Consider the following 22,513-nt stretch of genomic DNA (forward strand, 5'->3'; position numbering starts at 1 on the left):
GTTCAAGTTAATATATTGTTTACAACTTGAAAATCTTACTCTTCGCAGTCATCCACGAAACAAAAAAGAAACACCAAAGAATGAATGACAGAAACATTGAAACCCCAAAGCAGCAGCAGAATCATCGAAACTCCCCCCTCCCAGCAAAATCACCAACCCCTCCCCTTTCCCCACCATGCAAGGGTCTTCTTTTCCCCCCAGCTCCTGAAGATAGGCACAATAAAGTGGCCTTAGCGTGTTGGTTGAGTGTAGAGCCTGAGGGGAGCTAATGAGAAAGTGGGAAGAATAAAAGGTGAAATTAATGTACGATTCATGTAAATGGTTGTATGTGAATGGTTGGATGGTTGAGTACAGTCATAATGTACGTGGGTTTGTTCCTATGTAATATCTCTCTATGCTGCTCTTCAGGGCTGCCTATGGATCATTTCACAATAGAGAAACCTAGACCAAACTAGGCCATTTCCGACTGTTGTTGTCTCCAGTATGGTCTCTGATGGTTTCTCTACAAGGAGGTATTCTTCTTTGTCCAAGTAGAAACATTGACACTGTACCAACAGCTAAGGAATTGTGACACTTGAACATCAGATTAAGTACCCACTGACCATTCCGTGAACCTTGAGCAACCTAAAGTAAATGGCAATTAAAGGCCAAATGGAAGAGTCTTGGGATGTAAATCAACTTGCCTGACTTGGTTACATTCAGCTCCACTCAGTCATTGCTCCTCTCAGCCATTCCATTTTGTTGAAGAAGCACAGAGACCTCAAACCAAGTTGAAGTCAGCCAGTGAGTAGCACAGCTGGTCTGTGAGAATCCAATGATTGTAAGAGCCTGAAGATCTTGGTGCTCCTTTTTCTAAGGGTAAGAGGCAGAGGAGATCTGATGGAGTGGATGTTCAGATGATGAAAGCCTCAGTGGGGTGGATTTGTGGAGATGTTTCTGCTCCTGAATAAGTCCAAAATCAGAGGCAATAAGTCTATTAATAAACCCAATAAAGACTTCAGAGGACTACTTTACTCTGAACAAAGAGAAACAGAGGCAAATGTTATTAATGTATTTAAGAGATAATTTGATAAATACTTAGAGGAGACCAGCGTAGAAGAATTCACCAACAAAGTTGAATGAAGAGGATGGATATTGGGCACGAGCAGATCTACTGGGCCAATGTCCATTCTTTGTGCTGTAAAATCTTTTGGAATTAAATTAAAACAAAGGCCAATGTTGGACCTGGTTAGAAATTATCAGGATGAATGGAAATTGAAAGTGGTGCTTAGTTGCACTCACTACCCAGAAACAAATGGCTCTTTCCTACAGACAGATGGGCGGACAATCCAAGTTCCACCCCTGAAGTGACCAATGTGAGCACACCAATTGCACTAGATTTCTGATGGTAAATCATCACAGATAACACCAAAACTGAAGTGGCAGCATTTCAGAAGCACATCTGTCAAAACAGGACATCTTCACCCCATTACTAAAGGCTCAGTAGGTGGGTTCAAAACTGCCTGCTCCACCCGTGACCTGAGAAGGACATCTGAAAATTGTCCAAAACGCCCAGAGTCCAATGTTGGTCTTGGGACCACAAATGCTCTCTCTGAGTTTTGGTGTAAGAGACATCCCATAATATTATTATCTCTAAAGAGTCATTAACGTAATGAAACCTCCCTGTATAACAATACAGCCTGCACTACCAATGTGACTTACTATAATTGCTTATCCAACATACACTGTGCATTCATTGTCAATCCAAAATGCACTCAGCTAGCATTGTTTGTCCTTTTAGTAACTGTGAACAGTTGGGCAATTCCTGAGACAGTTCAGAATCAACCATATTGATGTGCATCTAGAGCTTGTCTAAAGTAGCACATATACAATGCTGGAGGAACTCAGAAAGTCTGGCAGCATCTATGGAAAGGAATAAATAGGGGACGGTTCAGGATAACACCCTTCAGCAGGACTGAGGGGAAAAAAGGGGGGAAGAAACCAAGATGAGAAAGTGAGGGGGAGGGAAAGGAGGACAAGCTAGAAGTTGATAGGTGAAGCCAGAAGAGGGGAAAAGTGGATAGGTGGGGGAGGGGTATGAAGTGAGAAACAGGGGCGTGATTGGTGGAAAAGGTACTACTACTACTACTACTACGTCGACTCAGGCCTAGGGGGATGGCGTCGGGCACGATGATGGACTCTCCGCTCCTCCCTCTCCCTCATCCGGGTGTTCAGTTCATCTACATTAGCCACGCCGCTGTCTTCTCGGAGCGTGTTGACCATAGTCTTGGGAGGGCGCCCAGGGTTCAACCTCCCATGCTTGGGCTCCCATGTGATGACTAGGCTGGCAGGTAGCTCAGGGTGGCATAGACAATGCCCCGCTAGTTGCCGTCTTCTCGCTTGATTTTAGTAGTGAGCATCAGTAGGTCGTCATAGAGCTTGACGTTCATCATGTGCTGTTGCCAACTCATGTCAAGAGCCATCCGGAGCATTTGTGTATAGCAACCATCTAGTGACTTCCTCATGGCCTTGGTGAGTGTCCACATCTCGCATCTATACGTGAGAATAGACTTTATGACTGTATGAAGATCCTCTTTTTGAGCTCTCTGGTCAGATTCAACCAGATTTCCTTCATGTCGTTCATAGCCCTCCACGCCAATGCCTTCTGTAGCTTATGTCCTTCTCTGAACTCATCATTCTTGACCCGAGGTACTTGAAGTCTAAGACTTTCTTAATGGTATCATTCTTTACGGTCTTGAGAGTACCTTTGTCGCAGTTGAACGCCACGTACTCTGTCATTTTAGCATTTAGGTGTAGTCCAACTTTGTTGCACTCAATTTCCACTTTTGTCAGTAGCTGACGGAAAAGATAAAGGGTTGAAAAAATGAGGAATCTGATAGGAAAGGAGAGTGAACCATAGGAGAAATGGAAGAAGGAGGAGCGGATCCAGTGGAAGGTGATGGGCAGGTGAAGAGAAGAGAAAGGGTAAGAGGGGAAGCCAGAATGGGGAATTAAAAAAAGAGAGAAGGGGAAGGGGAGGGAGAAATTATCTGAAGTCAATGTTCATGTTCTCAGGTTTGAGGCTGCCAACGCAGAATATGAGGTGTTGCTCCTCCAACCTGAAGGTTGCATCATCGCGGCAGTAAAGAAGGCCACGGACTACCATGTCAGAATGGGATTGCAATCAAACTTGTTGGCCACCCAGAAATTCTGCTTGTTACTGACAGAGCAAAGACGCTCGACAGAGTGGTCCCCCCGATCTACACTGGGCCTCCCCGATGTAGAGGCGGCCGATCCAGGAGCACTGGGTGCAAAGATGGCCCTGATAGTCTGGCATCGAGGTCAGTCGCAGGTGAAGTCTATGTAAAGACAGCAAATTTCCTCGAGCTGTAGAAACCAGCTGTTACAGCAGTCCTGCCATTCCATGCTCACTCTGACCGATCCTAGCATTTGGTTCCAGATTTTATTTAATTAACCACATTTAAACTTCCCAGTTACTGTGATCAGGATTTGGATTTACATCTCTGGATAATTTGTTTAGCACTTTGGATTAATCAGTAATTTAACCAGTACTCTTCCCTGTCCCTTTGCAGCTTACGTTCTACTTACACTGCACCTTTTCTGTACTGTGGCACTCTATTCTGCACTCTGCTATTGTTTTATCTTGTACCAACTCATTGCAGTGTGTAATGAATTAATCTATAGGAATGGCATGCATGACAGGGTTTTTTCACTCTGCTTCAATACATGTGACAATAATGAACCAATTTATTAATTTCGTTCAGTGGCTGATAAACCAGAGGAGATGAAGATTATTTTATTCCTATATTTGAAGAAAAAAATATATTTAGGATTTTTAAGATATTTAGGATTTTTCCCAGGGATGTGACTTGGTCTGTCTGCCAAAGGACATAAAAGTGATAGAAAACCTGTGGTCAAACACAGAAAATCATATCTAGTCAATGTGTCTGAAACACTTGGACCAACACTCGGACCCCTATTGACATCAATAGATCTGGGGTTGAGAGGGTGATCAGTTTTAAGTTCCTCAGCATACACATCACCGAGGATCTCACGTGGTCTGTACGTGCCGGCTACGTGGTGAAAAAGGCAAGACAGCGCCCCTTTCACCTCAGATAGTTGAAGAAGTTTGACACGAGTCCCCAGATCCCAAGGACTTTCTACGGGGACACAATTGAGAGCATCCTGACTGGCTGCATCACTGCCTGGTATGGGAACTGTACTTCCCTCAATCGCAGGACTCTGCAGAGAGTGGATGTGATGTAGATCTGTAAATGTGAACTTCCCACTGTTCAGGACATTTACAAAGTCAGGTGTACAAAAAGGGCTATTGGGGACCTGAGTCACCCCAACCACAAACTATTCCAGATGCTACCATCCGGGAAACGGTACCGCAGCATAAAAGCCAGGGCCAATAGGCTCCAGGACAGCTTCTTCCACCAGGCCATCAGACTGATTAATTCATGCTGACACAACTGTATTTCTATGTTATATTGACTGTCCTGTCATACATAACATTTATTACAAATTACTATAAATTGCACATTTAGACAGAGACGTAACGTAAGGATTTTTACTCCTCATGCACATGAAGGATGTAAGTAATAAAGTTAATTCAATTCAATTCAAGCACAGAACAACTAAGCAACACACACAAAATGCAGGAGGAACTCAGCAGGTCAGGCAGCACAACTAATATATTAATATAAGTAGTATATTCCACTGCAGCTGACAAGCTACACCAGTACTCCTCCCTCTGAGAGCGCTAATTACACTCCCTCCAGCCCCTTCCCATCATCGGCCATCGACAGCAACAATCCAGAAAGTTCAACTCAAACAGGGAGCCTAAGATGGTGTTGGAGCATTGGGACATCGCAAGATTGCTTCAGCAGAACCATTCATTACATTTATTAAAATTATTCTATTCCTTTGAATCTCAGTTCCAAATTCCCATAAATCTTAACACTATATTTTGTATTCTGGTTTCTTTTTACTGTCTTAATGTAATTATGCTTGGCATGATCTTTCTGAATGGCTCACTCAAAAATATCTTCTCACAGTATATTGGTACATGTGACAATAATAAGCCAATCAGAAGCTCTAACCATCAGCTTCCCATTTTTTACTTACAAATGTAATTCTTGTTAATCTGAGGGTTCAGTCAGTAGTTGACATGTAGAAACATTTCAAGAATCATGCAAAAGAGAAATGTGCACCTTGGCAATGTTGTAGATTTCATGACCCCTTTTGTGAAAAAGTTTGTTCATTCCTGATTAAAGGCCTTGGCCTGAAACATCAACTGCTTATTCCTTTCCTTGACCTCAACGGGGGAACAGGTGGATGAAGTTACTTCGAATTCAACAGCTGTGAAGGCGGATGAAGGCTGCAACAAATCTATCAACTCCAATCATCGTGGTTTCCATGCCATTGAAATCAGTTGGTTGATTTGTGAAGTATCGTGTGCTTCTTGGAGTGCAACATTAGGTACACATTAAACAAATACCTTCACAGGTGTGGTGAACTACATATACCTGTCTGGACACGCCCCCCTGCTGACTGCTCCTGTGGCTCCTCCCACAGACCCAGGTATAAAGGCGATTGGAGGCACAGACCCTTCCTCAGTCTCCAGGATGTTGTGTGATGGTCACTTGCTGCTTGTGCTTTCTTCCAGCCAATAAAAGCCTACTTTAACCCATGTCTCAGAGTTATTGATGGTGCATCAATTTTATTGGCTGGAAGTTTTAAAACATGGAAAGCATTTTACGTCTGGAAAAATTGGACATTGACCCTCAAGACTCAGAAGCAGCTCTTGCCTTTGAACTCTGGCTTGCATGATTCCAATCATACTTGGAACAGATTCCCGCGACTGAGCCCGCTATTATGCACAGAATCCTCCTTTCGAGGGTCACCCCGAAAGTTTACTCCCTTATCAGGGACCTGCTGACCTACCAAGGGGCACTGGTCGCCCTCAAAAGACAGTACCTGCGGCTGGTGAACACTGTCTACACAAGACATCGCTTAGCGATGTGGCGGCAGCAGAACGGTGAGTCGAGCGGGGAATTTCTCTGAGCCCTACAGACACTCGTGCGGGCCTGCGACTGCAAGGAACTGACGGCGGAGCAGCACGCGGAGCTCCTGGTACGAGACACCTTCGTTACGGGGATCAGGTTAGTGTACGTGCGCCAGCGGCTGCTGGAAAATGCCGATCTTACCTTACGCTCAGCGATCGAGATGGCCGACACGCTGGAGGCTGCTCTGCACAATGCTGACGCTGTCCAGCCGCGTGATCCCCCGCCGGTTCCGTGGACGCTGCAGACCCCGCCAACTGCAAGTGAATCCACCACCGCTGCTGCCAGTCGCGAGTCCACGAACTCCCCAAAACTAACCACAGCTGCTGCCAGTCGCAAGTCCGCGCAGTACTACTTCTGCGGACTCAAAAAGCACCCCCAAAAACGCTGCCCGGCCCGAGAAGCTACCTGCTCCAGCAGCAGAAAGAAGGGCCATTTCGCCAGGGTCTGTAAGTCTGAACCACAAGCGGGGTTGAGCAGCGCCTTGTGCGAGGCATGGGGGCAGCTATCTTGGTCGCCGCCATCTTGCCTGCCCGCCTCGTGCGAGACATGGGGGCGGCCATCTTTGTCGGCGCCACCTCACCCCGCCTCCGACCCACGGGTGTTTACCGGGCACCAAGACGGCTATTCAACTTTGGCCTCCGTAACCCTTGACCAAAGCGCCCCACACCAGCTTGCAAAGTCAATGATGGACATCCTGGTGGAGGGGCACAGGACTAGATGCCTGTTTGACACGGGCAGCACTGAGAGTTTTATTCACCCAGACACGGTGCAATGCTGCGGACTCGTGACACAGCCAGTAAGCCAGAAGGTCACCTTGGCTTCTGGGTCGCATTCCACAGACATCCGGGGAGGTTGTGTAGCGACATTGGGGGTGCAGGGCACAGAATATCAGGACTTTGCGCTACTGGTCATGCCTCAACTGTACGCCCCTGTGCTATTGGGGCTCGACTTCCAGAGCCACCTGAAAAGTATGACAATGGAGTATGACGGGCCCCTCCCACCACTCACTGTCAGGAATCCTCAGTTTTGTGGGACTTCGTCATATACCCCGCTACTGACCACACACACACACACCGACCCGCACGTCCCACCCAGCACCATGCCGACAGCTGCACTACTGACACCACTTGCAGCCTCTCCATGCTCAAGATCCCTCCCCCACCGCTGTTCGCCAACCTGACCCCCGACTGTAAACCGGTGGCAACTAAAAGCAGGAGGTACAGCGCGGGGGACAGGGCCTTCATTCAGTCAGAAGTGCAGCGGCTGCTCAGGGAGAGGATCATTGAGCCAAGCACAAGTCCTTGGAGGGCCCAGGTGGTTGTTGTTCAGACCGGGCAGAAAAATAGGATGGTCGTGGACTATAGTCAAACCATCAATAGGTTCACGCAGCTTGACGCGTACCCCCTACCCCGCATCATGGATATGGTCAACCAGATAGCTCAGTACAAGGTGTACTCGACCATAGATCTGAAATCCGCTTATCACCAGCTCCCCATCGGCCCAGAGGACCGCCCCGACACCGCCTTCAAGGTGGGTGGCAGGCTCTATCACTTCCTGCGCGTCCCCTTCAGTGTCACAAATGGTGTCTCTGTCTTCCAGAGGGAAACGGACCGGATGGTGGACCAGTGCCAACTGAAGGCCACATTTCCCTACCTGGATAACATCACCATCTGTGGTCACGACTGGCCGGATCACAACACCAACCTCCAACGATTTTTCCAAATGGCCAAAGCCCTGAACCTTACTTATAACAGGGAAAAGTGTGTGTTCGGAATCACCCGACTCGCTATCCTTGGGTATGTTGTGGAAAACGGGGTCATTGGCCCTGATCCCGACCGTATGCGCCCCCTGTTAGAACTCCCTCTTCCCACCACCCTCAGAGCCCTCAGACGGTGCCTGGGCTTCTTTTCCTATTACACCCAATGGGTCCCTCATTACGCAGACAAGGCCCGCCCCCTGGTCAAGTCTACCACTTTTCCCCTCTCTGCCGAGGCCTGCGCGGCCTTCAGCTGCATTAAAGGGGACATTGCCAAAGCAACGGTGCATGCGGTGGACGAGACCAGTCCCTTCCAAGCAGAGAGTGACACCTCTGATTTCGTGCTTGCTGCTACCCTCAATCAGGCAGGCAGGTCAGTAGCATTCTTCTCTCGTACCCTTCAAGGCCCTGAAATTCGGCACTCCGCGGTGGAGAAAGAAGCCCAGGCCATAGTGGAAGCTATTAGGCACTGGAGGCACAATCTCGCCGGCAAAAGGTTCACCTTGCTGACCGACCAGCGCTCGGTTGCGTTCATGTTCAGCAACCAACAGTGGGGCAAAATCAAAAATGATAAAATTTTGTGGTGGAGAATGGAACTCTCCCCCTACAACTATGATATCCTGTACCGGCCTGGAAGGCTCAATGAGCCCCCTGATGCACTATCCCGGGGAGCGTGTGCCAGCGCGCAGCTCAACCAGCTATACGCCCTCCATGCAGATCTTTGCCACCCGGGGGTCACCCGATTTTACCATTTCATGAAAGCCCGGAACCTGCCTTACTCCCTTGAGGACATCAGGACGATGACCAGGGACTGCCAAGTCTGCACTGAGTGCAAACCGCACTTCTATCGTCCTGAAAAGGCGCAACTTATCAAGGCCACCCGCCCCTTTGAGCGACTGAGTGTTGACTTTAAGTGCCCCCTTCCCTCCACCGACCGCAATGTCTACTTTCTCAACATTATCGACGAGTACTCGCGGTTCCCTTTTGCCATCCCCTGCCCCGACACCACTGCCACGTCCGTCATAAAAGCCCTGCACCTGCTCTTCACTCTGTTCGGATATCCCTGCTATATCCGCAGTGATAGAGGGTCCTCCTTTATGAGTGATGAGCTGTGCCAGTACCTGCTAGCTAGGGGCATTGCTACTAGTGAATGTGTGGAGCAGGTTAAGACCTACAAGTATCTGGGAGTACAGTTAGACGAGAAGCTAGACTGGACTGCCAACACAGATGCCTTGTGCAGGAAGGCACAGAGTCGACTGTACTTCCTTAGAAGGTTGGTGTCATTCAATGTCTGTAGTGAGATGCTGAAGATGTTCTATAGGTCAGTTGTGGAGAGCGCCCTCTTCTTTGTGGTGGCGTGTTGGGGAGGAAGCATTAAGAAGAGGGACGCCTCACGTCTTAATAAGCTGGTAAGGAAGGCGGGCTCTGTCGTGGGCAAAGTACTGGAGAGTTTAACATCGGTAGCTGAGCGAAGGGCGCTGAGTAGGCTACGGTCAATTATAGATAACTCTGAACATCCTCTACATAGCACCATCCAGAGACAGAGAAGCAGTTTCAGCGACAGGTTACTATCGATGCAATGCTCCTCAGACAGGATGAAGAGGTCAATACTCCCCAATGCCATTAGGCTTTACAATTCTACCGCCAGGACTTAAGAACTTTTTAAAAGCTATTATTAATGCTTTTTGAGATAGTGATTTAGATGCATATCATATTTTTTTTACTGAGTTAAGTATTGTATGTAATTAGTTTTGCTACAACAAGTGTATGGGACAATGGAAAAAAGTTGAATTTCCCCATGGGGATGCATAAAGTATCTATCTATCTATCTATCTATCTATCTAGTAGGACCACGAGCTATAATCCCCGGGGGTATGGACAGGTAGAGAGGGAGAATGCCACAGTGTGGAAGGCCACACTCTTAGCCCTTAGGTCAAAGGGGTTGCCGGTCTCTCGCTGGCAGGAGGTCCTCCCCGAGGCACTCCACTCCATCCACTCCCTGTTATGCACGTCCACCAATGCCACCCCTCATGAGCGACTCTTTTCTTTTCCCAGGAAGTCTGCCACTGGGACCACCCTACCAGTTTGGCTGATGTCCCCAGGGCCAGTGCTGCTCTGGAAACATGCGCGGAGCAATAAATACTCCCCGATGGTCGAGAGGGTTCACATTCTACATGCGAACCCCCAGTATGCCTACGTGGTCTTACCTGATGGACGGGAGGACACAGTCTCCGTCCGTGACCTGGCGCCCACAGGAGCAGCAGACCACTACCCCGAACACTCCACGGTAACTATGAACCCTGCACCCAAGGTGACACCGCACACGCCAAGCCCTACACAGACACCCCACGACACTCCCATACCGGGCGCCTCGCACACGCATGAGGGATCACTGACACCTAGTGGGCTGACACCTCCAGTCAGGCCAGAACCAGCACAACCACCATCTCCGGTGCAATCACCACCGGCACCTGTGGAATCACAGCCAGTGCTACCTAGATCGCAGCGACAGATTCAACCACCTGATAGACTTAACCTGTAAATATACTTGTAAGAAACTTCGCTCCATGGGGACTCTCTTTTAAAGCAAAGGGGGGGTGAATGTGGTGAACTACATATACCTGTCTGGACACGCCCCCCCTGCTGACTGCTCCTGTGGCTCCTCCCACAGACCCCGGTATAAAGGCGATTGGAGCCACAGACCCTTCCTCAGTCTCCAGGATGTTGTGTGGTGGTCACTTGCTGCTTGTGCTTTCTTCCAGCCAATAAAAGCCTACCTTAACCCACGTCTCAGAGTTATTGATGGTGTATCAACAGGTGTCTTCGCTCTGTGATAAATCAACGGAATGAAGACCATCATCCTCTCCTCGACCTCGAGGGATAGCCACAATGATGACGATGACGATTCCCTTCCATAGATGCTGCCTGATCTGTTGAGTTCTGTGTGTTACTCTGGATTTCCAGCATCTACAGAATCGCTTGTGTTTATTAGTTGCTCACCTACTCTCTGGCCTGTTTCTTTCTCCAGATCAATCACTGTTGATCCCATCTACCTGTCTTTGCTCTACATCCCCCGGTATGGCCACCTGACAGGATTCTATCGACCTAAGCTCCAATTTGCTGAGCATCCATGGAGCTTGGAGAGGTTTCAGACTTCTACGATCCTGTTGGTGAAGAGCTTCACACCCAAGTAGCCTACATCTAACTTTGAGGGGAGGACTGCTCCCACGAGGGGATGCAGCAAAATTCCTTTCAAATTCTTTGGAGATTTTTAAACAGCTGGACACTACCACCTCCTCAATCTGACCCATTCAGGAGAATGGAATTTAGATTTGTGTTTCTTCTTGCAGTGATGGAGCAGGAAGTCAGTGCCCAATATCTCTGGGCAGTTTTGCATGCTGCCCGTCCAATTTCGGATGTCCACTTTCATTGCACAATGAGCTCTTTGTTTAAGTTGCTTGCTCTTGACAAGACTGAAGGTTTTGCATCATATATGTTAAATGAAAGGAATATTGGTAAATATGACTATGAAAATAATACAAAAAGCAAAAAATATTGTATTTAAACTGAAAGTGATTGATTTACAATGATACAGAAGGGGCTAATCTATTGGGGTTACGTCGGATCACAAACATAGCAAATCCCCTCTTCCCATTCCCCTGTAGCCCTGAAACCGTGTGGTCTCACATGTCCCGACCAATTCTTGAAAACTTTTGCTCTTGGAGTCTTTTGCTTTTTATACCATCTTGCCACTTCCGAGATAAAGTGAATGCAACCATTTAAACTAGAAGCTCAGTTCCACAAGGAACAAGTGATAATAGAAGAAGGCTGAGAAACTTCCCAGCCAGCTCAACCCTTTGACCACATGTATAAACAGGACTTAAATTAACAGTTGTGAAATATTTGTCAATAATGACTCGGGTAAATTGCTCAAATATTTTTGGAGCAAAACTGTTCAGTATGATAACTACATCATCTTTCCAAGGCCTTAGGGCAAAATCTTTGGAAACAATTCACACACTGTATTTGCATTATGTATTTACTGAAGATACGTACATAATGCTTTGAAAATGTTTTTATTCATGCTAATAGTGTGTTGTCTCATGAGGCCTATTTAGAACCAGTTAGCCTTCCTCTTGGCCCTAATAGTGTAGAATCAGCATTTATGATAAAGTAGAATTTTAATCTAAATGGTAAAATAGGAGGACATTATGGAAACCTATTGAATATTGAAAGGCCTAGATAGAATGGACATGGGGAGGGTGTTTTCTATAGTGGAGGAGTCTACGACCAGAGGGCACAGCCTCAAAACAAGCATATCCCTTTAGAACAGAATTGAGGAGGAATTTCTTTAGCCAGGGGGTGATGAATCTGTGGAATTCATTATCATAGACAGCTGTAGAGGCCAAGTTATCGGTTATATTTAAAGCAGAGGTTAATAGGTTCTTCATTAGTGAGGGTGTCATGGGGAGATTGGGTTTGACAGGGATAATAAATTAGCTGTGTTGCAATGGGAGAGCAGACTCAATGGGCTGAATGGCCTTATGGTCTAATGGCCATTTTGGTAGATGATGGAATATAAGGATCTTGTAAAATGAGGACGGAGGCACAAGAGGCTGCAGATATTGGAATCTAGAACAAAGAACAAGCTTGTTTGGGTAAGATGGTGGCACACATGGTTGTGGCGGTCACTCTGGGTCCAACTAAAGGTGCAATTGTTCATCCTTTTCATTTTTTTTTATGATCACAAGACACTGCCAGTCATCAAGAACATCAAGTACTGCAGGTTTACCCCACTCATTGCTTGCTCAGTAGCGATGGAGCTGGGCGCGGTGTGGACCGTGTTTCCGCTTGCTACAGGTAGACATTGGAGTCAGTGTGTGAAGGCAGTGAGCAATCTAACGAACAGAGCAATTTGTTGTCTTGGATATTTTCCTCGTGACCGCAAGACCCTGTTGAACATTGGTAATGTAGAATACTGCAAGTCTTGTTCACTGGTTTATTGGAGATACTGACATTGGGGGAGCTGTGTGACCCTGGTTGTAACACAGGCTAGGCCTCAAGCCATGGATGTCACCTGTTGTAGCCACCTGGGTGAGAGAAGCCAAATTTATTTACTCAATTATCTAGCAATACAAATTGGGCACATCCTTCCCTTCGAGCCATGCTCCCCCAGCAAACCCACAATCCTGATTAATCCGAACCTAACCACGAGACAGCTTATAATGACCGATTAACCTACTGAGTTTGTCTTCAAACTGTGTGAGGAAATGGGAACACCCAGGAAAAAAAAAACATGCTTTCCACGGGGAGGACGAACAAAGATGTTGGCGTCATTCAATGTCTGTAGTGAGATGCTGAAGATGTTCTATAGGTCAGTTGTGGAGAGCGCCCTCTTCTTTGTGGTGGCGTGTTGGGGAGGAAGCATTAAGAAGAGGGACGCCTCACGTCTTAATAAGCTGGTAAGGAAGGCGGGCTCTGTCGTGGGCAAAGTACTGGAGAGTTTAACATCGGTAGCTGAGCGAAGGGCGCTGAGTAGGCTACGGTCAATTATGGATAACTCTGAACATCCTCTACATAGCACCATCCAGAGACAGAGAAGCAGTTTCAGCGACAGGTTACTATCGATGCAATGCTCCTCAGACAGGATGAAGAGGTCAATACTCCCCAATGCCATTAGGCTTTACAATTCTACCGCCAGGACTTAAGAACTTTTTAAAAGCTATTATTAATGCTTTTTGAGATAGCGATTTAGATGCATATCATATTTTTTTACTGAGTTAAGTATTGTATGTAATTAGTTTTGCTACAACAAGTGTATGGGACATTGGAAAAAAAGTTGAATTTCCCCATGGGGATGAATAAAGTATCTATCTATCTATCTATCTATCTAAAAACTCCTTACAGAAGGCTGCTGGAATTGAACTCGAAACTCCCGAACACCCCGAGCTGTAATAGCATCACGCTAACCGTTACTCCACCCCAGTGCCCAAGGCGGTGTGGGAGAGAGCAGAGGTGCGGCAGGCACGCTGAAGTTCATGCTGGTTGGGGGCAGCCCCTCCTGTCAGTGCTGCCCTCTAGTGTTCATTCTGCATGGTGTTTGCGGACAACATCCAGGCACCAGCAACCAACAGGACTTGACTCTCAGATACTATAGTGCTATAGTGCCTTTTTTTAGTCTGACTGTATGTTTACTGCTGTCAGATATGTGCCATACGTGCCTCGTCCTGGGTATGACTATTAGTACTGTGTTTCGATCTTGGCCCCGGCGGAGCATAGTTTCGTTTGGCGGAATTCATGGGTATTTATCTATGGCTGAATGACAATTGAACCTGAACTTGAACTTGAACAAGGTCAAGCAATGTCTCAGGAGGGTAAGGACCACTCAGCATTTCAGGTCACGACTCTGCAACAGTCCTTCCTCTCCACAGATGCTGCCTGACCCACTGAGTTCCTCCACCAGTTTCTTTTTGCTTTCTTGTACTAAGGAGTCTCTTGACCGAGAGTCTTTGAACTTTAATACAACGATGCAAATAAATGAGTGGTGTGAAGTTTGTTCTCGAGTTTCACTGTTGCCATGGGTGTAGCCCATGTGGCACATGATCTTTTGCCGGTTTGCACTTCAGTCTGAATGATGCTCAATTCACCTCCAAGTTCTCCAGTGACTTTTCAACAGTTGAACATATTGCTACATATGGTACAGGAACATTTTTCTCTAATCGCTCACTGTGTATATCTGCTGAGATTGCTAGCCGGCTGTGAACTGACTCCGCACTGCTCTCAGCACTGCTGACCTCCTAGCTTTCCACAGAATACTCTCATCAAGTGCACAAGTGCCTCCAGGAACAAATAAATTCTGTTTTCTTTACCCGTCTAATTTCCTTCCGGGTCCCCTCTACCTTTCCCAAGGATGTTGATTCCTATTCGATTTCAGTGCTTTGTTTGGTCCTTTACTCTGGAAAGTGAGGTTGTCATAGAATTTCCTTTCAGCCCAGTAAGTCTTACCCGGTTCCTGAGGCAGCAAGGTAGCGCATGCTATTACAGTGGCTGAGTCCAATTCCGGCACACCTCCGTAAGGAGTTTGTATTATTATTTCCCTGAGACCCTGTGGGTTTGTTATAGGTTCTCCGGTTCTCCCCCTCTTTTGAAAAACATTCCAGTTAGTAAGCTGTGGGCATGTTTTGTTGAAGCCAGAAACATAATGACACGTTGAGGCTTTGCCCAGCAGATATTTGCGCTGTGTCAGTTGTTGAGGCAAATGGTCCACTTCACTGTTTGACCTGTGACAAATAAAGCTAATCTCTATCTCTCTCTAATGGAGCAATACTATCAGTCACAATCACCACTTCTTTCAAGTCAAGTCAAGTCACTTTTTTTAATTGTCATTTCGACCATAAACTGCTGGTACAGTACACAGTAAAAATGGAACAACGTTCCTCCAGGACCCTGGTGCTACATGAAACAACACAAAACTACACTAGACTACAGACCTACACAGGACTACATAGAGTGCACAAACAGTGCAGGGCAGTACAATAATAATTAATAGATAAATAATTAATGAACAAGACAATAGGCACAGTAGAGGACAAATTTCAATACAATAATAAATGATGTAGATGTCAGTCTAGACTCTAAGTATTGCGGAGTCTGATGGCTTGGGGAAGAAACTGTTGCACAGTCTGGTCGTAAGAGCCTGAATGCTTTTGCCAGATGGCAGGAGGGAGAAGAATTTGTATGAGGGGTGTGTGGGGTCCTTCACAATGCTGTTAGTTTGTGATGATTTTCACAAATTATTGTCCTTCTTGTTCAATCCCTTGTTATGCCACTGACTGATTTTACACTCAGTGATCTCTTTATTAGGTACACCTGCTCATTAATGCAAATATCTAATCAGCCAATCATGTGGGAGCAATTCAATGAATAAAAGGATGCAGACATAGTCAAGAAGTTAACCAGTTTGGCCATTCTCCTCTGACCTCTCTCACTAACAAGGCATTTTTGCCCACAGAAATAACATCAGAATGGGGAAGAAATGAGATCTAAGTGACTGTGACCATAGCATGACTGTTGGTGCCAGACAGGGTGGTGTGAGTATCTCAAAAAACTGCTGATCTCCTGGGATTTTTATGCAAAACTATTTCTAGTGTTTACAAGGAATGGTGTGAAAAACAAAAAAGCATCTAGCAAATGGCAATTCTGTAGGCAAAAAATGCCTTGTTAATAAGAGAGGTCAGAGGAGAATGGCCAGATTGGTTCAAGCTGACAGAATCAGAATTAGGTTTAATAACACTGGTGTCGGACATGAAATTTGTTGTTTTGTGGCAGTAGTATATTGGAATAAAAAGCTATAAATTACAGTAAGAAATATATTTAAAAATTAAATAAGTAGTGCAAAAATAAAGAAAACAATATTGAGGGAGTGTACATGGGTTCATTGCCCTTTCAGAAATCTGCTGGCAGACGGGAAGAAGCTGTTCCCTAAACAGTGAGTGTGTGTCTTCAGGTTCCTGCTTGATGATGGCATGAGTAGAAGACATGTCCTGGGTGATGGGGGTCCTTAATGATGGATGCCACCTTTTTGAGGCATCGCCTTTTGAGGTTGTTCTAGATGCTGGGGATGCTAGTGCCCATGATGGAGCTGGGAGAGTTTCTGCAGCTTTTTCAAATCCAGTGCAGTTGCCTGTCCATACCAGATAGTGATGCAACCAGTTAGAGTGCTCTCCATGACACATCTGTAAAATTTACAAGAGTTTTTGGTGCCATCCTGTCTCCTCATACTCCTAATGAAATACAACCACTGTCATGACATCTTTGCAATTGCAACAATACGTTGGGCCCAGGATAGATCTTCAGAGATGTTGACACCCTACACCCTGATTCGGAGAAACGTCTTGTTCCTATATATATTTTATGGTTTTATACATTATATACATGTATATAGTTAAATAACAATAAACTTCACTTGACTTGACACCCAGGAACTTGAAGCTGCTCACTCTCTTCACTGCTAATCCCTTAATGCGGGCTAGTGCATGATCCCTTGATTTTCCCTTCCTGAAGTCCACAATTACTTCTTTGATCTAACTGATGCTGAGTACAAGGTTTTGTTATGACACAACTCAATCTCACTCCTGTACTCCTCCTTATCACCATCTGAGATTCTGCCAGCCATTGTTGTGTCATTGGCAAAAGCTGTTGTAGAGACATGAGAGCAGTGTGGGCTCCACGAGATGCTCCAGTGCTGATTGTCAGCAAGGAGGAGATGTTATTTCTGTTTCATCCAGATGGTGGTCTCTGGATGAGAAAGTCAAGGATCTAGTTGCTGAAGGAGGTACAGAAGCCCAGGTTTTGGAGCTCATTGATTGGTGCTGAGGGAATGATGGTGATGAACCCTGAGATGTAATCAACAAACATCAGCCTGATGAAGGTACTGCTGTTATCCAGGTGATCCAAGGCTGAGTGAAGAGCCAGTGAGATGGCATCCCCTATTGACCTATTGTGGTGATGGGCAAATCGCAGGAAGTCCAGGTTTAAGCAGGAGTTGATTATGGACATGACCAACCTCTCAGCGCATTTCATCACAGCAGATCTGAGTGCAAGTGGGCTTTAGGCATTGAGGGAGCTCACTCTGATCTCAGCAGTAGGAGAGCGGAGATGTCTTTGGAAGCTCCCGCCAGTTGGTTGGCACAGGTTTGCAGTGCCCTATCAGGCACACCATCACAGCCTGATACTTTGCGAGGCTTCATCCTCTTCAAAGCTGTTCTGAGACAGAGGTCACAGGGTCACCAGCTGATGTAAAGATTTGTACAGGTGTAGTTTTATTCTCCCTTTTCAAAGCGTGCATAAAAGGCATTTAGCTCATGCATTGCTCATGATCTTTCAAGAATTACTTGATACTGGCATGGTCCCGGAGGACTGGAAAATTGCAAATGTCACTCCACTCTTTAAGAAGGAAGGAAGGCAAAAGAAAGGAAATTATAGGCCAGTTAGTCGAACCTCGGTGGTTGGGAAAGTGTTGGAGTCTATTATTAAGGATGAGGTTTCGATGCAGTTGGAGACTAATGATAAAATAAGTTAAAGTCGGTATGATTTCAGTAAAGAAACATCTTGCCTGACAAATCTATCAAAGTACTTTGAGGAAGTAACAAGCAGGGTGGATAAAAGAGAGTTAGAGGATGTCATTTACTTGGATGTTCAGAAGGCATTTGATAAGGTGCCACACGTGAGGCTGCTTAACTAGATAAAATTCTAAAAAGCAAAGAGATAATGCTGAGCTTTTATAAGACACTAGTCAGGCTGCACTTTGAGTACTGTCAACAGTTTTGGGCCCCGTATCTCTGAAAGGATGTGTTGTCATTGGAGAGGGTTCAGAGAAGGTTCACCAGGATGATTCTGGGAAGGAAGAGGTTAACATATGAGGAGCGTTTGGCAGCTTTGGGCCCGTATTCACTGGAATTTAGAAGAATGGGGGTGGGGGGGATCTCATTGAAACCTACCGAATGTTGTAAGGATAGATAGGATGGATGTGGAGAAGACATTTCCGATGGTGGGGGATCCAGAACTAGAGGGCACAGCCTCAAAACTAACAGGCGACCTTTTAGAATGGAGGAAAGGAGGAATTTTTTTTAGCCAGAGTATACTGAATCTGTGGAATGCTCTGCCACAGACTGCAGTAGAGGCCAAGTATATTTAAGGTGGAAGTTGATCATTTCCTGATCGGTCAGGGCATCAAAGAATATGGCAAGAAGGCAGGTGTATGAGGTTGAGTGGGATCTGGGATCTGCCATAATGGAATGACAGAACAGACTAGCCTAATTCTGTCCCTATGTCTTATGATCTCATGTGGGAGTGAAACATCATAGCTATTGACCAGCAGTCAATCCGGACATTGGAAGTATGGAGAGGAAGGGACTTCAATCGGGTCCACTGCCGGAGGAACAAGTCACAGCAGCATAACGGAGCTTTGACCAGCAACTAATTGGTGCCTGGGATTGATTAGTAAGAGCAAATTAAAGGCAGATAGTGGCTGTTCTCGGAGTGGACATAGTCAGAGTGGTGATCTTCAAGCTTTGGCTCTTCGAGGCTTCAGCAAAGAAAGGCTTCACTCAGAGAAAGCAAAGAAAAGCTCAAGTTTTTTTGTACTTCTTTATATCTGCTCAGCTAGGACGGTAAAGATGCTAGGCAGGATAGTGAAATACTCCTCTTGGGTGATGTGGGAAGGCAGGGAGACCTCCAATGTCCCTGACGACTACAATCGCGAGAAGAGAATCCAGCTGCAGCTTCTAGCAAACTGCGCTAAGGAGATGGAGCAGGAACTGGATGAACTCCGGATCATTTGGGAGGCTGAAGTGGTGATAGATAGGACACATAGAGAGGCAGTTACACCCAGGGTACAAGGCACAGGAAACTATGTGACTGACAGGAAGGGGAAAGGGGTTAAGGAGCCAGTGCAGAGTACTCCTGTGGCCATCTTCCTCAACAACAGGTATATCACTTTGGATACTGTCAGGGAGAATGAACTAAAGTCACAGTTGTCTCTATAGACAATAGACAGTAGACAGTAGGTGCAGGAGTAGGCCATTCAGCCCTTCTAGCCAGCACCGCCATTCACTGTAATCATGGCTGATCATACACAATCAGTACCCCGTTCCTGCCCTCTCCCCATATCCCTTGACCCCGCTATCTATAAGAGCTCTATCTAACTCTCTCTTGAATGCATCCAGAGACTTGGCCTCCACTACCTTCTGGGGCAGAGCATTCCACATATCCACCACTCTCTGGGTGAAAAAGTTTTCCGCATCTCTGTTCTAAATGGCCTACCCCTTATTCTTAAACTGTGGCCTCTAGTTCTGGACTCGCCCATCAGCAGGAACATGCTTCCTGCCTCCAGTGTGTCCAATCCCTTAATAATCTTGTATGTTTCAATCAGATCCCCTCTCATCCTTCTAAATTCCAGTGTATATAAGCCCAGTCGCTCCAATCTTTCAACATATGACAGTCCAGCCATTCTGAGAATTAACCTTGTGAACCTACGCTGCACTCCCTCAATAGCAAGAATGTCCTTCCTCAAATTTGGAGACCAAAACTGCACACAATACTCCAGGTGGGGTCTCACCAGGGCCCTGTACAGCTGCAGAAGAACCTCTTTACTCCTATACTCAATTCCTCTTTTTATAAAAGCCAGCATGCCATTAGCTTTCTTCACTGCCTGCTGTACCTGCATGCTTGCTTTCATTGACTGATGTACAAGAACACCTAGATCTCGTTGTACTTCCCCTTTTCATAACTTGACTCTAGGAATCAAAAGGTTGAGAATGGTGTGACCAGGGCCCTATGCTGTATATAAAGGTGTAGACTATTTTCTAAATGGGGAGAGAATTCAGAAACTGGTGTCGCATGGGACTTGGGAGTCCTAGTTCGGGATTCCCTCACAATTGACTTGCACGTCAAGTCATTTGTAAAGAAAGCAAATGCAATGTTAGCATTCATTTCAAGAGGACTAGAAAACAAAGCAGAAGTGTACTGCTGAGGCTTTATAAAGCATTGGTCAGACCGCAATCAGAGTACCATGAAACATGGAGATGGTCCAGAGGAGGTTCACATGAATGATCCCAGGAATGACTGTCTTAACATTGATATCTCTGGGCCTGTGATCAATTGAGTTCAGAAGGGTGAAGAGGGGTCTAATTGAAACCGACCAGATACTGAAAAGCCTGAAAAGAGTAGACTTGGGAGGATGTTTTCATTAGTAGGAGAGTGTAGGATTAGAGGGTGCAACTTCTGAAAAATGGGACATTCCTTTAAAACTGAGATGAAGAGGAATTCCTTCAGTAGTGAATCTGTGGAGTTTATTGCCTCATCGGACTGTAGAGGACAACTCATTGGGCATATTTCAGGTGGAGATGGGTCCTTGATTGTTAAAAGCATTAAGGGTTACAGGGAGATGGTGGGAAATAATCATTGAAGTAACCAGCCAGGTTGAATGGCAGAGTAGACTCAATAGGCTGAGTGGCCAAATCTGCTCCTAAATATTTTTCTCATAACCACTCTCTAAGTACAGAGGTTTTTCTAATTTAAGATATTGGCCATAAGATACAAGAGAAAACCCATACAGCAGTAGGCAGGACATTCAGCCACAATGTTGAGTTGATAAGGAGGCATGAAGAGTGAGGTACTCCCTTCTGATCTTTCAGCTATATGTTTGTTTAATAGATGTATGGAAAAGGGATGGGACAAATAGATATCCAAAATCTGCAAAGCCAATTTGAAAGCCTATCCTTCCCCACTGGAAGTAGCCTCTCAGGATCTTACTCCACCAGTGGAGCTGAAAAGGAGGGAATGTGTTATTGGTAGGGGTTGTATAAGCACCAAGAGAAACTGGAAGAAAAAGGGAGAAGATAGCAAGGAGCTTGAGAGTGAATGGGACTGAAGAAGGCAGGTGAAGAGTCAAAGAGGAGTGGAGAAAGTGGCTGAAGGTCTGGAATTGCAGAGGATTTGAGGAAGGTGGGTGAAGATATTGTTAGGCAGGAGGGTGGTGCAGCAAAGAGATCATGATAGGAGGGAAGCAGGGGAATATCCAATCTCTGGAAGCCATTAGAGGGTGTTTTGGGAAGGCCCAGTGAGGGGAGTGGGGAGAATTCCTGTTCTTTTTATCTGACAAATAGTGTTGTAAAGACATTTAACTCTTCACTTCCCTTCCACTATCAGTTCCTAAGGCTCATGAAGCCCCATCCAATGCAAAAGCTGAAGAACAAATATTCTGAGGCACAGGGCCTTAATGGAAGTGAGGCCACTTCTGGAAGGGTAGTAATCTCAGGATAAGGGTAGCAATCTCAGGATTACTACCTGTGCCATGCAACAGTGAGTATAGGAATAAAGTGAGGTGGAGGATAAATGCATGGATGACAAATTGGAGCAGGGGCAGGGATTCGTTGGGACCTCTTTGGGGGCAGGCGTGACCTGTGCAATAAGGATGGGTTGGATTTAAATCCGAGGGGGACCAATATCATGGCAGGGAAGTTTGCTAAGGCTATTGGGGAGAGCTTAAACTAGAATTGCTGGGGGATGGGAACCAAACTGAAGAGACGGAGGAAGGGCTGGTTGGCTCACAAATAGAGAAAGCTTGTTGACAGTGTGAGAGGGAGGAAAGGCAGATGATAGAGAAGGGATGCACTCAGACTGATGGTTTGAGATGTGTCTATTTTATTGCAAGGAGTATCATGAAAAAATCAGATGAGCTTAGAGCGTGGATCAGTACTTGGAGCTATGATGTTGTGGCCATTACGGAGACTTGGATGGCTCAGGGGCAGGAATGGCTCCATAGAATGCCAGGCTTTAGATGTTTCAGAAAGACAGGGAAGGGGCCAAAAGAGGTGGTGACATGGCACTGATGATCAGAGATAGTGTCACGGCTGCAGAAAAGGTTGATGTCATGAAGGGATTGTCTGCAGAGTCTCTGTGGGTGGAGATTAGGAACAGGAAGGGGTCAATAACTCTACTGGGTGTTTTTTATAGGCCACCCAATAGTAACAGGGATATCAAAGAGCAGATAGGGAAACAGATCCTGGAAAGATGTAATAATAACAGAGTTGTCGTGGTGGGAGATTTTAATTTCACAAATATCGATTGGCATCTCCCTAGAGCAAGGGGTTTAGATGGGGTGGAGTTTGTTAGGTGTGTTCAG

At 46.0% G+C, this 22,513-nt stretch overlaps 1 protein-coding gene across 2 annotated transcripts in view; it reads left to right on the forward strand.

Annotated features, from left to right (window-relative positions):
- Positions 1-22,513, forward strand: part of adarb2 (adenosine deaminase RNA specific B2 (inactive)) — a 799,330-nt gene that overhangs the window by 449,024 nt on the left and 327,793 nt on the right. The gene's annotated exons all lie outside the window — the stretch shown is intronic.

This window comes from Hemitrygon akajei, chromosome 8, assembly GCF_048418815.1.
Source record: "Hemitrygon akajei chromosome 8, sHemAka1.3, whole genome shotgun sequence".
Lineage (NCBI taxonomy): Eukaryota > Metazoa > Chordata > Chondrichthyes > Myliobatiformes > Dasyatidae > Hemitrygon > Hemitrygon akajei.